The 13,057-nt window shown below is 41.5% G+C and overlaps 1 non-coding gene across 1 annotated transcript; it reads left to right on the forward strand.

Annotated features, from left to right (window-relative positions):
- The first annotated feature begins 11,530 nt into the window (after window positions 1-11,530).
- On the forward strand, window positions 11,531-11,638 carry LOC112761855 (small nucleolar RNA R71). The gene has a single exon (XR_003182227.1). It is a non-coding gene; the product is annotated as a small nucleolar RNA R71 (small nucleolar RNA).
- The last annotated feature ends 1,419 nt before the right edge of the window (window positions 11,639-13,057 follow it).

The following is a 13,057-nucleotide window of genomic DNA, read 5'->3' on the forward strand; positions in this document are numbered from 1 at the left end:
AAACAAAGCAGCAGCTGTCAAGGAAAATAATAGAAGAATGCCAAGCTGTTCAATTAAGAAGTGGAAAAACATTAAATACCCCACCTCAAGGCAGCAAAAAGCTAAGAAATGAGCAAACCACCCAAAATTCACCTGAGGACAGTAAGAGCCCAGGGAAAAGTAATTCTGGAACTAAAACGCCAGAAATTTGGTGGAAGGCTGGCGCTGAACGCCCAGACCATGCTCAGGACTGGCGTTCAACGCCAGAAACAAGGCAGGACTGGCGTTCAACGCCAGAAATAGGCAAAAATCTGGCACTGAACGCCCAAAATAGGCACATTTCTGGCGTTCAGAGGCCAGGAACAGACAAGGAGTTGACATCTAACGTCACTCCAGTTTCTAACTCTGGCACTCAATTGCCAGTGAGGGATCAGACATACACAAATGATGAAAGCAACCCCTCTAAAAAGGCTTCTTCAACCACTTCTGTAGGCAATAAACCTACAGCAACTAAGGTTGAAGAATATAAAGCCAAGATACCTTATCCTCAAAAACTCCAGAAAGAGGAGCAGGATAAGTAATTTGCTCGCTTTGCAGATTATCTCAAGACTCTTGAAATAAAGATTCCATTTGCAGAAGCACTTGAGCAAATACCTTCTTATGCCAAGTTCATGAAAGAGATCTTGAGTCATAAAAAGGATTGGAGAGAAACAGAAAGAGTTCTCCTCACTGAAGAATGCAGTGCAGTCATTCTGAAAAGCTTAAAGACCCTGGGAGTTTTCTGATACCATGCATATTAGAAGGTCAATGCACCAAGACAGCTTTATGCGATCTTGGGGCAAGCATCAACCTAATACCTGCATCCACTATCAGAAAGCTTGGCTTAACTGAAGAAGTTAAACCAACCTGGATATGTCTCCAACTTGCTGATGGCTCCACTAAATACCCATCAGGCGTGATTGAAGACATGATTATCAGAGTTGGGCCATTCGCCTTTCCCACTGACTTTGTTGTGCTGGAAATGGAGGAGCACAAGAGTGCTACTCTCATTCTAGGAAGACCCTTCCTAGCAACTGGATGATCCCTCATTGACATCCAACAGGGGGAAATAACCCTGAGAGTCAATGATGATGAGTTTAAGTTGAACGTTGTCAAAGCCATGCAGCATCCTGACACATCGAAAGACTGCATGAAAGTTGATCTTATTGACTCCTTGGTAGAAGAGATCAACATGGCTGAGAGTCTCGAATCGGAGTTGGAAGACATCTTTAAAGATGTTCAACCTGATTTGGAGGATTCAAAGGACATGAAAGAGCCTCTAAAATTTCTTCTGGAAGAGGAAAAACCTCCTAAACCCGAGCTCAAGCCATTACCACCATCCTTGAAATATGCATTTCTGGGAGAAGGTGACACTTTTCCAGTGATCATAAGCTCTGCTTTAAATTCACAGGAAGAGGAAGCACTTATTCAAGTGCTAAGGACACACAAGACAGCTCTTGGGTGGTCCATAGGTGACCTTAAGGGCATAAGCCCAGCTAGATGTATGCACAAAATCTTATTGGAGGATAATGCTAAACCAGTGGTTCAACCACAGAGGCGGCTAAATCCAACCATGAAAGAAGTGGTGCAGAAAGAGGTCACCAAATTATTAGAGGCTGGGATTATTTATCCTATTTCTGATAGCCCCTGGGTGAGCCCTGTCCAAGTCGTCCCAAAAAAGGGAGGTATGACAGTGATTCATAATGAAAAAAATGAATTGGTTCCTACAAGAACAGTTACAGGGTGGTGCATGTGTATTGACTACAGAAGGCTCAATACAGCCACCAGGAAGGATCATTTTCCTTTACCATTCATAGACCAGATGCTAGAAAGACTAGCAAGTCATGATTACTACTGCTTTTTGGATGGCTACTCAGGCTATAACCAGATTGCAGTAGATCCCCAGGATCAAGAGAAAACAACATTCACATGTCCATCTGGAGTGTTTGCTTATAGGAGGATGCCATTTGGGCTGTGTAATGCGCCTGCAACCTTCCAGAGATGCATGCTCTCTATTTTCTCTGATATGGTGGAAAAATTTCTGGAAGTCTTAATGGATGACTTCTCAGTATATGGAGACTCATTCAGCTCCTGTCTTGATTACCTGAAACTTGTTCTGAAGAGATGCCAAGAGACCAACCTAGTTTTAAACTGGGAAAAATGTCACTTCATGGTGACTGAGGGTATTGTCCTTGGGCATAAAATCTCTAACAAGGGAATAGAGGTGGATCAAGCAAAAATAGAGGTAATTGAAAAATTACCACCATCTGCCAATGTTAAGGCAATCAGAAGCTTTCTGGGGCATGCAGGATTCTATAGAAGGTTTATAAAGGATTTTTCAAAAATTGCAAAACCTCTAAGCAATCTGCTAGCTGCTGACACGCCATTTGTGTTTGACACAGAGTGCCTGCAGGCGTTTGAAATGCTGAAAGCTAAGCTGGTCACAGCACCAGTTATTTCTGCACCAGACTGGACATTACCCTTTGAGCTAATGTGTGATGCCAGTGATCACGCCATTGGTGCAGTAATGGGACAGCGGCATGACAAGCTTCTGCATGTCATTTATTATGCTAGCCACGTTTTAAATGATGCTCAGAAAAATTACACAACCACAGAGAAAGAATTACTTGCAGTGGTTTACGCCATTGACAAGTTCAGATCATACTTAGTAGGATCAAAAGTGATTGGGTAAACTGACCATGCTGCTCTTAAATATCTACTCACAAAGCAGGATTCAAAACCCAGGCTCATCAGATAGGTGTTGCTTCTGCAAGAGTTTGATATAGAAATAAGAGACAGAAAAGGGACAGAGAACCAAGTGGCTGATCATCTATCCCGGATAGAGCCAGTAGAAGGAACGCCCATCTGGAAAAGTTTCAGAGATCTCAAGAGAGGGGAGGGGCGTCCCTAGAGTACTAATTAGTGATGGGGGCACTCACTTCTGCAATAAACAGCTTTACTCTGCCATGGTTCGGTATGGGATCCGCCATAAGGTGGCTACTCCATACCATCCACAAACTAATGGGCAAGCTGAAGTCTCTAACAGAGAATTAAAGAGAATCCTGGAACGGACAGTAAGTACCCGTCGAAAGGATTGGGCACGGAGCTTGGATGATGCTCTGTGGGCTTACAGAACAGCATTCAAGACCCCTATAGGGACTTCTACATACCAACTTGTGTATGGTGAGGCATGTCACCTGCCCGTGGAACTGGAACACAAGGCCTACTGGGCAACCAGATTCCTAAACTTTGATGCCAAATTAGCAGGAGAAAAAAGATTGCTCCAGCTAAATGAGCTAGAGGAATTCAGATTCACAGCTTTCGAAAATGCCAAGCTTTATAAAGAGAAATAAAAAAAGTGGCATGACAGAAAGCTGTCATCTAGAATCTTTGAACCAGGACAGAAGGTTCTGCTATTTAACTCCAGACTCAGGCTATTCCCCGGGAAATTGAAATCCCGGTGGAGGGGACCATACGTGATTACAAGTGTATCACCATATGGTTATGTGGAGCTTCAAGATATTGATTCTGATAAAAGGTTCATTGTCAATGGACAGAGAATGAAGCACTATCTTGAAGGCAACACTAAGCAAGAGTGCTCAAGGCTGAAGCTAGACTAAAAGCTCAGCAAGGTCCAGCTAAAGACAATAAAGAAGCGCTTGCTGGGAGGCAACCCAGCCATGGGGCATCAATCCTCTAAGTATTTTGCCCTATTTTTATTTTTATTTTTATTTGTTTATATAAAGTTTACTGACACTAAAGTGAAGAATCATTTGTATAAGTCCACAGAGTTACAGAAGGATTCGGCACACAAAACAGAGAAAAAGAGCTCACTGGCAAGAAAACGCCAGTAAAAGTGTATTTTGGGCGTTCAACGCCCAAAATGGGCATCCACTGGGTGTTGAATGCCAGTAATGGTAGCAATCTGGGCGTTCAATGCCAGTAATGGCAGTAAACTGGGCGTTAAACGCCAGATTTGCAGCATCCTGGGCGTTCAGAAAAACACCTAGTGATAAAGGGATTCTGGGCGTTCAACGCCAGAAAGGGGCAGCAACTGGACGTTGAACGCCCAGGAGAGGCAGCATTTGGGCGTTAAACGCCCAAAACAGGCAGTGTTTGGGCGTTCAAACGCCAGGATGGTAGGGAGGAGGTAAATTCATTTTTCTTCATATTTTTCATTTTAATCTTGATTTTCATGTTTCAATTCATGATTTTTTTACATGAACATGTTAAGAACCCTGATTTCTAAAATTCCCAATTTCCAAAAATCCTACTTTAAAAATATCAAATGTATCTTAATCCATAAGCACCAATCCTCTTTTCAAATTCAATCCAACTCTTTTCAAATCTTTTCTAAAAACAAATCTATCTTTTTCACTCTAAAATCTTTTCAACTAATCAATATCTTTTTCAAATCTCCACATTATCTTTTTCAAAATCTAAATTTATCTTTTTCAAAAATTTTTCATATCTTTTTTAACTATATCCTCTCTTATTATATCTTCTATCTTATCTTTTCCAAATCAATATTTTTTATCATATCTTTTCTAAAATTTTCGAACCCACCCCCCTCCCTTTAAATATGGGTTCGGCCTTCCCCCCCTCCATCATCAATTGCACCTAGCTCTCCTTCTATCCCTCTCCTTTCTTTTCTTTTGCTTGAGGACATGCAAACCTCTAAGTTTGGTGTGTTTATCCGAGATCACTAAGATCATGGCTCCTAAAGGAAAACAACCCACTCCAAGAGGCAAGAAAGAGAGCATTCCAAAACCACTTTGGAATCAAGGGAAGTTCTTATCTAAAGAACATTCAGACCATTATCACAAAATAATGGGTCTGAGATCAGTGATCCCGGAAGTTAGATTCGATCTGAAGGAAGATGAATATCCGGAGATCCAGGAGCAAATTCGAATTAGGAACTGGGAAGTCCTAGCTAATCCTGAAACGAAAGTGGGGAGGAACATGGTCCAGGAGTTCTATGCTAATATGTGGCAAACAGACAAGCAGAAACTATCTGGGACTGCTTTCTATGACTATAGGACTGTGGTCAGAGGAAAGATTATTCATACCCACCCTGACAGGATCAGGGAGATCTTAAAGCTACCTCAGCTGAAAGATGATCCAGACTCCTTCAACAGGAGAATGATGAGAACAGACAAGGGCCTAGACAAGATTCTAGAGGATATATGTATCCCTAGAGCCAGGTGGACCACCAACACAAAGGGTATCCCAAATCAACTCAAAAGAGAAGATCTCACACCAGTCGCCAGAGGATGGCTGGACTTCATTGGGCATTCTCTGCTGCCCACTAGCAACCGCTCTGAAGTCACTGTTAAAAGAGCAGTGATGATCCATTGCATCATGATGGGAAAAGAAGTGGAAGTTCATCAGCTGATCTCAGCTGAACTCTACAAAATTGCTAATAAAAATTCTAAAGAGGCCAGGTTGGCTTATCCAAGCGTGATTTCTCTGCTCTGCAAGGACGCTGGAGTAAGGCTGGGAATAACTGAGTATATCTCAGTTGAGAAACCAATCACCAAAGCATCAATGGAAAAACAACAAGCATAGGATGATCCCATCAAGAAGAAAACATAGGAATTTCTCCCAGAAATCCCTCAATCTGAATACTGGGAGTATCTTGAGACGTCTGTTACCAAGATACGGGAAGCTATGGAACAAATAATAAAAGAACAAAAGGAACACAGTCAAATTCTTACCTATATGTTTAAAGAACAAGAGGAGCAAGGGCGTGACTTAAGGGAATTGAAGCGCCAGAAGTTATCTCTTGAAGGACCAAGCACCCCACAGATCAGAGGAACATCCACTTCCCAGAACAAAGGTTGTTAAATTCCAATTTCTGCTTTAACTCTGTGATAGTGTCGTTATAGAAGTTTACCTTAGGAGTCATATAGTAGTAATTAGTATCTATTTTGATTTTATCTCCAATTAAGTTATAATTTATTTTTCTCATCATCAGCAAACATGAATAAAATAGTAGATCTTTTGAATAAGAGGCAATAAAATTCTGAGTTTTTAATAAGAAAAATTCTAATTAGTTACATGTGGTGGCAATGCTTTCTGTCTTCTGAATGAATGCTTGAACAGTGCATATGTCTTTTGAATTTGTTGTTTAAGACTGTTAAATATGTTGGCTCTTGAAAGAATGATGAACATGAGACATGTTATTGATAATCTGAAAAATCATAAAAATGATTCTTGAAGCAAGAAAAAGCAGCAAAGAACAAAGCTTGCAGAAAAAAAAATAGAGAAAACAAGCAGAAAGAGCCAATAGCCCTTAAAACCAAAAGGCAAGGGTAATAAAAAGGATCCCAAGGCTTTGAGCATCAGTGGATAGGAGGGCCTAAGGGAATAAAATCCTGGCCTAAGCGGCTAAACCAAGCTGTCCCTAACCATGTGCTTGTGGCGTGAAGGTGTCAAGTGAAAACTTGAGACTGAGCGGTTAAAGTCAAGGTCCAAAGCAGAAAGAAGAGTGTGCTTAAGAACTCTGGACACCTCTAATTGGGGACTTTAGCAAAGCTGAGTCACAATCTAAAAGGTTCACCCAATTATGTGTCTGTGGCATTTATGTATCCGGTGGTAATACTGGAAAACAAAGTGCTTAGGGCCACGGCCAAGACTCATGAAATAGCTGTGTTCAAGAATCATCATACTGAAATAGGAGAATCAATAACACTATCTGAATTCTAAGTTCCTATAGATGCCAATTACTCTGAGCTTCAATGGATAAAGTGAGATGCCAAAACTGTTCGGAAGCAAAAAGCTATTAGTCCCGCTCATCTAATTAGAATCTGAGCTTCACTCAAAAACTCCGAGATATTATTGCTTCTCAACCTATTAGTCTTCTATTTTATTTGTCTAGTTGCTTGAGGACAAGTAACAGTTTAAGTTTGGTGTTGTGATGAGCAGATATTTTATACGCTTTTTGGGGTTAATTTCATATAGTTTTTAGTATATTCTAGTTAGTTTTTAGTTTATTTTCATTAGTTTTTAGGAAAAATTCATATTTCTGGACTTTACTATGAGTTGTATGTTTTTCTGTAATTTCAGGTATTTTTCTGGCAGAAATTGAGGGAGCTGAGCAAAAATCTGACTCAGGCTGAAAAAGGACTGCTGATGCTGTTGGATTCTGACCTCCCTACACCCAAAGTGAATTTTCTGAAGCTACAGAACTCGAAATGGCGCGCTTCCAATTGCGTTGGAAAGTAGACATCCAGGGCTTTCCAGAAATATATAATAGTCCATACTTTGCTCAAGAATAGATGACGTAAACTGGCGTTCAACGCCAGTTCTCTGCCCAATTCTGGCGTCCAGCGCCAGAAACAAGTTACAAAGTGGAGTTCAACGCCGAAACTGGCACAAAAGCTGGCGTCCAACTCCAAGAATGACCTCTGCACGTGTAACATTCAAGCTCAGCCCAAGCACACACCAAGTGGGCCCCGGAAGTGGATTTATGCATTAATTACTTACTTCTATAAACCCTAGTAGCTAGTTTATTATAAATAGTAAAAAGTCCTATTTATAATAAACTAGCTACTAGGGTTTATAGAAGTAAGTAATTAATGCATAAATCCACTTCCGGGGCCCACTTGGTGTGTGCTTGGGCTGAGCTTGAATGTTACACGTGCAGAGGTCATTCTTGGAGTTGGACGCCAGCTTTTGTGCCAGTTTCGGCGTTGAACTCCACTTTGTAACTTGTTTCTGGCGCTGGACGCCAGAATTGGGCAGAGAGCTGGCGTTGAACGCCAGTTTGCGTCATCTAAACTTGGGCAAAGTATGGACTATTATATATTGCTGGAAAGCCTTAGATGTCTACTTTCCAACGCAATTGGAAGCACGCCATTTTGAGTTCTGTAGCTCCAGAAAATCCATTTTGAGTGCAGGGAGGTCAGAATCCAACAGCATCAGCAGTCCTTCTTCAACCTCTGAATCTGATTTTTGCTCAAGTCCCTCAATTTCAGCCAGAAAATACCTGAAATCACAGAAAAACACACAAACTCATAGTAAAGTCCAGAAATGTGAATTTAACATAAAAACTAATGAAAACATCCCTAAAAGTAACTAGATTCTACTAAAAACATACTAAAAACAATGCCAAAAAGCGTATAAATTATCCGCTCATCAGGCATCTCAGGGATTTCTTGATGAGGGACTTCCTCATGCTCTTGTTGAGGTCCATGAATGGGATCTCTTGTTTTCTCTATCCTCTTTTTAGTGATGGGCTTGTCCTCTTCAATGAGGATGTCTCCTCCTATGACAATTCCAGCTAAATTGCATAGGTGACAGATGAGATGAGGAAAGGCTAACCTTGCCAAGGTGGAGGTTTTGTCAGCCACCTTGTAGAGTTCTAGAGATATGACCTCATGAACTTTTATTTCCTCTCCAATTATGGTGCTATGGATCATGATAGCCCGATCCACAGTCACTTCGGATCGGTTGCTAGTAGGAATGATAGAGCATTGGATGAATTCCAACCATCCTCTAGCCATGGGTTTAAGGTCAGGCCTTCTCAATTGAACCGGCTTGTCTTTGGAGTCTCTCTTCCACTCATATGTCCATGAGGAATTGGTCCAACCTTTGATCAAAGTAGACCCTTCTAGTGTAGGGATGTGCATCTCCTTGCATTATTGGCAAGTTGAATGCCAATCTTACATTTTTCGGACTGAAATTTAAGTATTTCCCCCGAACCATTGTGAGCCAATTCTTTGGATTCGGGTTCACACTTTGATCATGGTTCTTAGTGATCCATGCATTAGCATAGAACTTCCCAACCTCTTCTTCGAATCTCATGTCGGATCTTCGGATACTCATTCTTTTTGAGCATGAAAGGGACCTCAGGGATCACCTTTTTCTTGGCCACAACTTCATAGAAGTGGTCTTGATGGACCTTTGAGATGAATCTCTCCATCTCCCATGACTCGGAGGTGGAAGCAATTGCCTTCCCTTTCCTCTTTCTAGAGGTTTCTCCGGCCTTAGGTGCCATAAATGGTTATGGAAGAACAAAAAGCAACGCTTTTTCCATACCAAACTTAAAAGGTTAGCTCGTCCTCGAGCAAAAGAAGGAAGAAGGATGGAGAAGAAGAAGAAATGGAGGAGATGGAGGGGGTGTGTGGTTCGGCCAAGGGGGAGAAGAATTGTTTGTGATGTGTGAAATTAGAGGATTGATGAGGGGTTTATATAGGAGTGGAAAGAGAGTGGGGTCAGTGTGAGAGTGGGTGGGTTTGGGAGGGAAAGGTTTTGAATTTGAATGGTGGGAGTAGGTGGGTTTTATGATGGTTTTGGGGAAGAGAAATGGAGGTGATTGGTGAAGGGTATTTGGGGAAGGGTGTTACAAAAAGGTATTAAGAAGAGAGAGAGTGAGTTGAGGTAGGTGGGGATCCTGTGGGGTCCACAGATCCTGAGGTGTCAAGGATTTTTCATCCCTGCACCATTCTGGCGTGTAAAGGCTCTCTAAGTGCCAATCCTGGCGTTAAACGCCAGGCTGCTGCCCATTTTTGGCGTTTAAACGCTGGGCTACTGCCCAATTCTGGCGTTAAACGCCATTCTAGTGCCCTTTTCTAGCGTTTAAACGCCCATAATGGTGGCAGACTAGGCGTTTAACGCCCATTCTGCTACCCTTACTGGCGTTTAAACGCCAAACGCCAGTAAGCTCGTCCTCCAAGGTGTGCTGTTTTTAATGCTGTTTTTTATTTTTACTTTAATTTTTTGCAGTTGTTTTTGTGACTCCACATGATCATCAACCTAAATAAAACATGAAATAACAATGGAAAATGGAAATTTAACATAGATAAATAAAATTGGGTTGCCTCCCAATAAGCGCTTCTTTAATGTCAATAGCTTGACACTGAGTTCTTACAGAGCTTCACAGATACTCAGAGCATGATGGTGGCCTCCCAACACCAAACTTAGAGTTTGAATGTGGGGGCTTTGTTTGACTCTGTATTGAGAGAAGCTTTTCATGCTTCTTCTCCATGTGTACAGAAGGAGAACCTTGAGCTTTAAAAACAAGGTAGTCCTCATTCAATTGGAGGACTAACTCTCCTCTGTCAACATCAATCACAGCTTTTGCTGTGGCTAGGAAGGGTCTTCCAAGGATGATGGATTCATCCTTATCCTTTCCAGTGTCTAGGATTATGAAGTCAGCAGTGATGTAAAGGCCTTCAACCTTTACTAAGACATCCTCTACCAGTCCATAAGCCTATTTCATGGATTTGTCTGCCATCTCTAGTGAGATTCTTGCAGCTTGTACCTCAAAGATCCCCAGTTTCTCCGTTACAGAGAGTGGCATGAGGTTTATACCTGATCCCAGGTCACACAGAGCTTTCTCAAAGGTCATGGTGCCTATGGTACAGGGTATTAAGAACTTTTCGGGATCCGGTTTCTTCTGAGGTAATGTCTGCCTAACCAAGGCATTTAGTTCATTGATGAGCAAGGGAGGTTCATCCTCCCAAGTCTCATTACCAAATAACTTGGCATTCAGCTTCATGATTGCTCCAAGATACTTAGCAACTTGCTCTTCAGTAATATCTTCATCCTCTTCTGAGGAAGAATACTCATCAGAGCTCATGAATGGCAAAAGAAAGTTCAATGGAATTTCTATGGTCTCTGTATGAGCCTCAGATTCCTTTGGTTCCTCAATGGAGAACTCCTTTTTGTCCAGAGGACGTCCCATGAGGTTTTTCTCACTGGGATTCACGTCCTCCTCCTCCTCTATGGGTTCGGCCATTTTGGTTGCATTGATGGCCTTGCACTCTCTTTTTGAATTTTCTTTTGTAGTGCTTGGGAGAGTGCTAGGAGGAGTTTCAGTGACTCTTTTACTCAGCTGACCCACTTGTGCCTCCAAATTCCTAATGGAGGACCTTGTTTCATTCATGAAACTTAGAGTGGTCTTAGATAGATTAGGGACTATGGTTGCTAAGCCAGAATGGCTCTGCTCAGAATTCTCTGTCTGTTGCTAAGAAGATGATGGAAAAGGCTTGCTATTGCTAAACCTATTTCTTCCACCATTATTATTGTTGAAGCCTTGTTGAGGCTTCTGTTGATCCTTCCATGAGAGATTTGGATGATTTCTCCATGAAAGATTATAGGTGTTTCCATAGGATTCTCCCATGTAATTCATCTCTTCCATTGCAGGATTCTCAGGATCATAAGCTTCTTCTTCAGAAGATGCTTCTTTATTACTGCCAGATGCAGCTTGCAATCCAGTCAGACTCTGAGAAATCATATTGACTTGCTGAGTCAATAATTTGTTCTAAGCCAATATGGCATTAAGAGTATCAATCTCAAGAACTCCTTTCTTCAGAGTTGTCCCATTGTTCACAGGATTTCTTTCAGAAGTGTACATGAACTGGTTATTTGCAACCATCTCAATGAGTTCCTGGGCTTCTGTAGGCATTTTCTTTAGATGAATAGATCCACCAGTAGAGTGGTCCAATGACATCTTGGATAACTCAGACAGACCATCATAGAAGATACCTATGATGATCCATTCTGAAAGCATGTCAGAAGGACACCTTCTTATCAATTACATGTATCTTTCCCAAGCTTCATAGAGGGATTCACCTTCCTTCTGTTTGAAGGTTTGAACTTCCACTCTAAGCTTGCTCATCTTTTGAGGTGGAAAGAATTTAGCCAAGAAATCATTGACCAACTTTTTCCAAGAGTTCAGGCTGTCTCTAGATTGTGAGTTCAACCATATACTAGCTCTGTCTCTTACAGCAAAAGGAAAAAGTATAAGTTTGTAGACCTCGGGAACAACTCCATTGGTCTTAACAGTGTCACAGATTTGCAAGAATTCAGCTAAGAACTGATGACGATCTTCCAATGGAAGTCCATGAAACTTGCAATTCTGTTGCATCAGAGAAACTAATTGAGGCTTAAGCTCAAAGTTGTTTGCTCCAATGGCAGGAATAGAGATGCTTCTCCCATAGAAGTCGGGAGTTGGTGCAGTATAGTCACCAAGCATCTTTCTTGCATTGTTGTTGGGTTCGGCCATGTCTTCTTCTTTTTCAAAAATTTCTGTTAGGTCCTCTCCAGAGTGTTATGCTTTATCTTCTTTTAGCTTCCTCTTCAGAGTTCTTTCAGGTTCAGGATTAGCTTCAACAAGGATGTCTTTATCCCTGTTCCTGCTCATATAAAAAAAGAAAAGAACAGAAAAGAAGACGAATCCTCTATGTCACTGGTGTCCGAAATCGTGATCGTTCCTTCCTTGGTAACGGCGCTAAAAACTTAATACGCACGTTCATGTTTCTTAATTCTGCTTCACAACTTCGTACAACTAACCAGCAAGTGCACTGGGTCGTCCAAGTAATAAACTTTACGTGAGTAAGGGTCGATCCCACGGAGATTGTCGGTTTGAAGCAAGCTATGGTCACCTTGTAAATCTCAGTCAGGCGGATTTAGATAATTATGGAGATTTTATAAATAAAACATAATTAAAATATAAACTAGGATAGAGATACTTATGTAATTCATTGGTTAGAATTTCAGATAAGCGTATAGAGATGCTTTCGTTCCTCTGAACCTCTACTTTCCTACTGTCTTCATCCAATCATTCCTACTCCTTTCCATGGCAAGATTTATGTAGGGCATCATCGTTGTCAATGGCTACATCCCATCCTCTCTGTGAAAATGGTCCAATGCGCTGTCACTGCATGGCTAATCATCTGTAGGTTCTCGATCATACTGGAATAGGATTTACTATCCTTTTGCGTCTGTCACTACGCCCAGTACTCGCAAGTTTGAAGCTCGTCACAGCCATCCCTTCCCAGATCCTACTCGGAATACCACAGACAAGGTTTAGACTTTCCGGATCTCAAGAATGGCCATCCATGGGTTCTAACTTATACCACAAAGATTCCAATAGCTCGGACTCGGTCCCCTGTATTAGATATCTAAGAGATACTCATTCTAGCTTGTTTGCGTGTAGAACGGAAGTGTTTGTCAGGCACGAGTTCATAAGTGAGAATGATGATGAGTGTCACATAATCATCACATTCATCATGTTCTTGGATGCGAATGG

This window comes from Arachis hypogaea, chromosome 16, assembly GCF_003086295.3.
Source record: "Arachis hypogaea cultivar Tifrunner chromosome 16, arahy.Tifrunner.gnm2.J5K5, whole genome shotgun sequence".
NCBI classification, from domain to species: domain Eukaryota; kingdom Viridiplantae; phylum Streptophyta; class Magnoliopsida; order Fabales; family Fabaceae; genus Arachis; species Arachis hypogaea.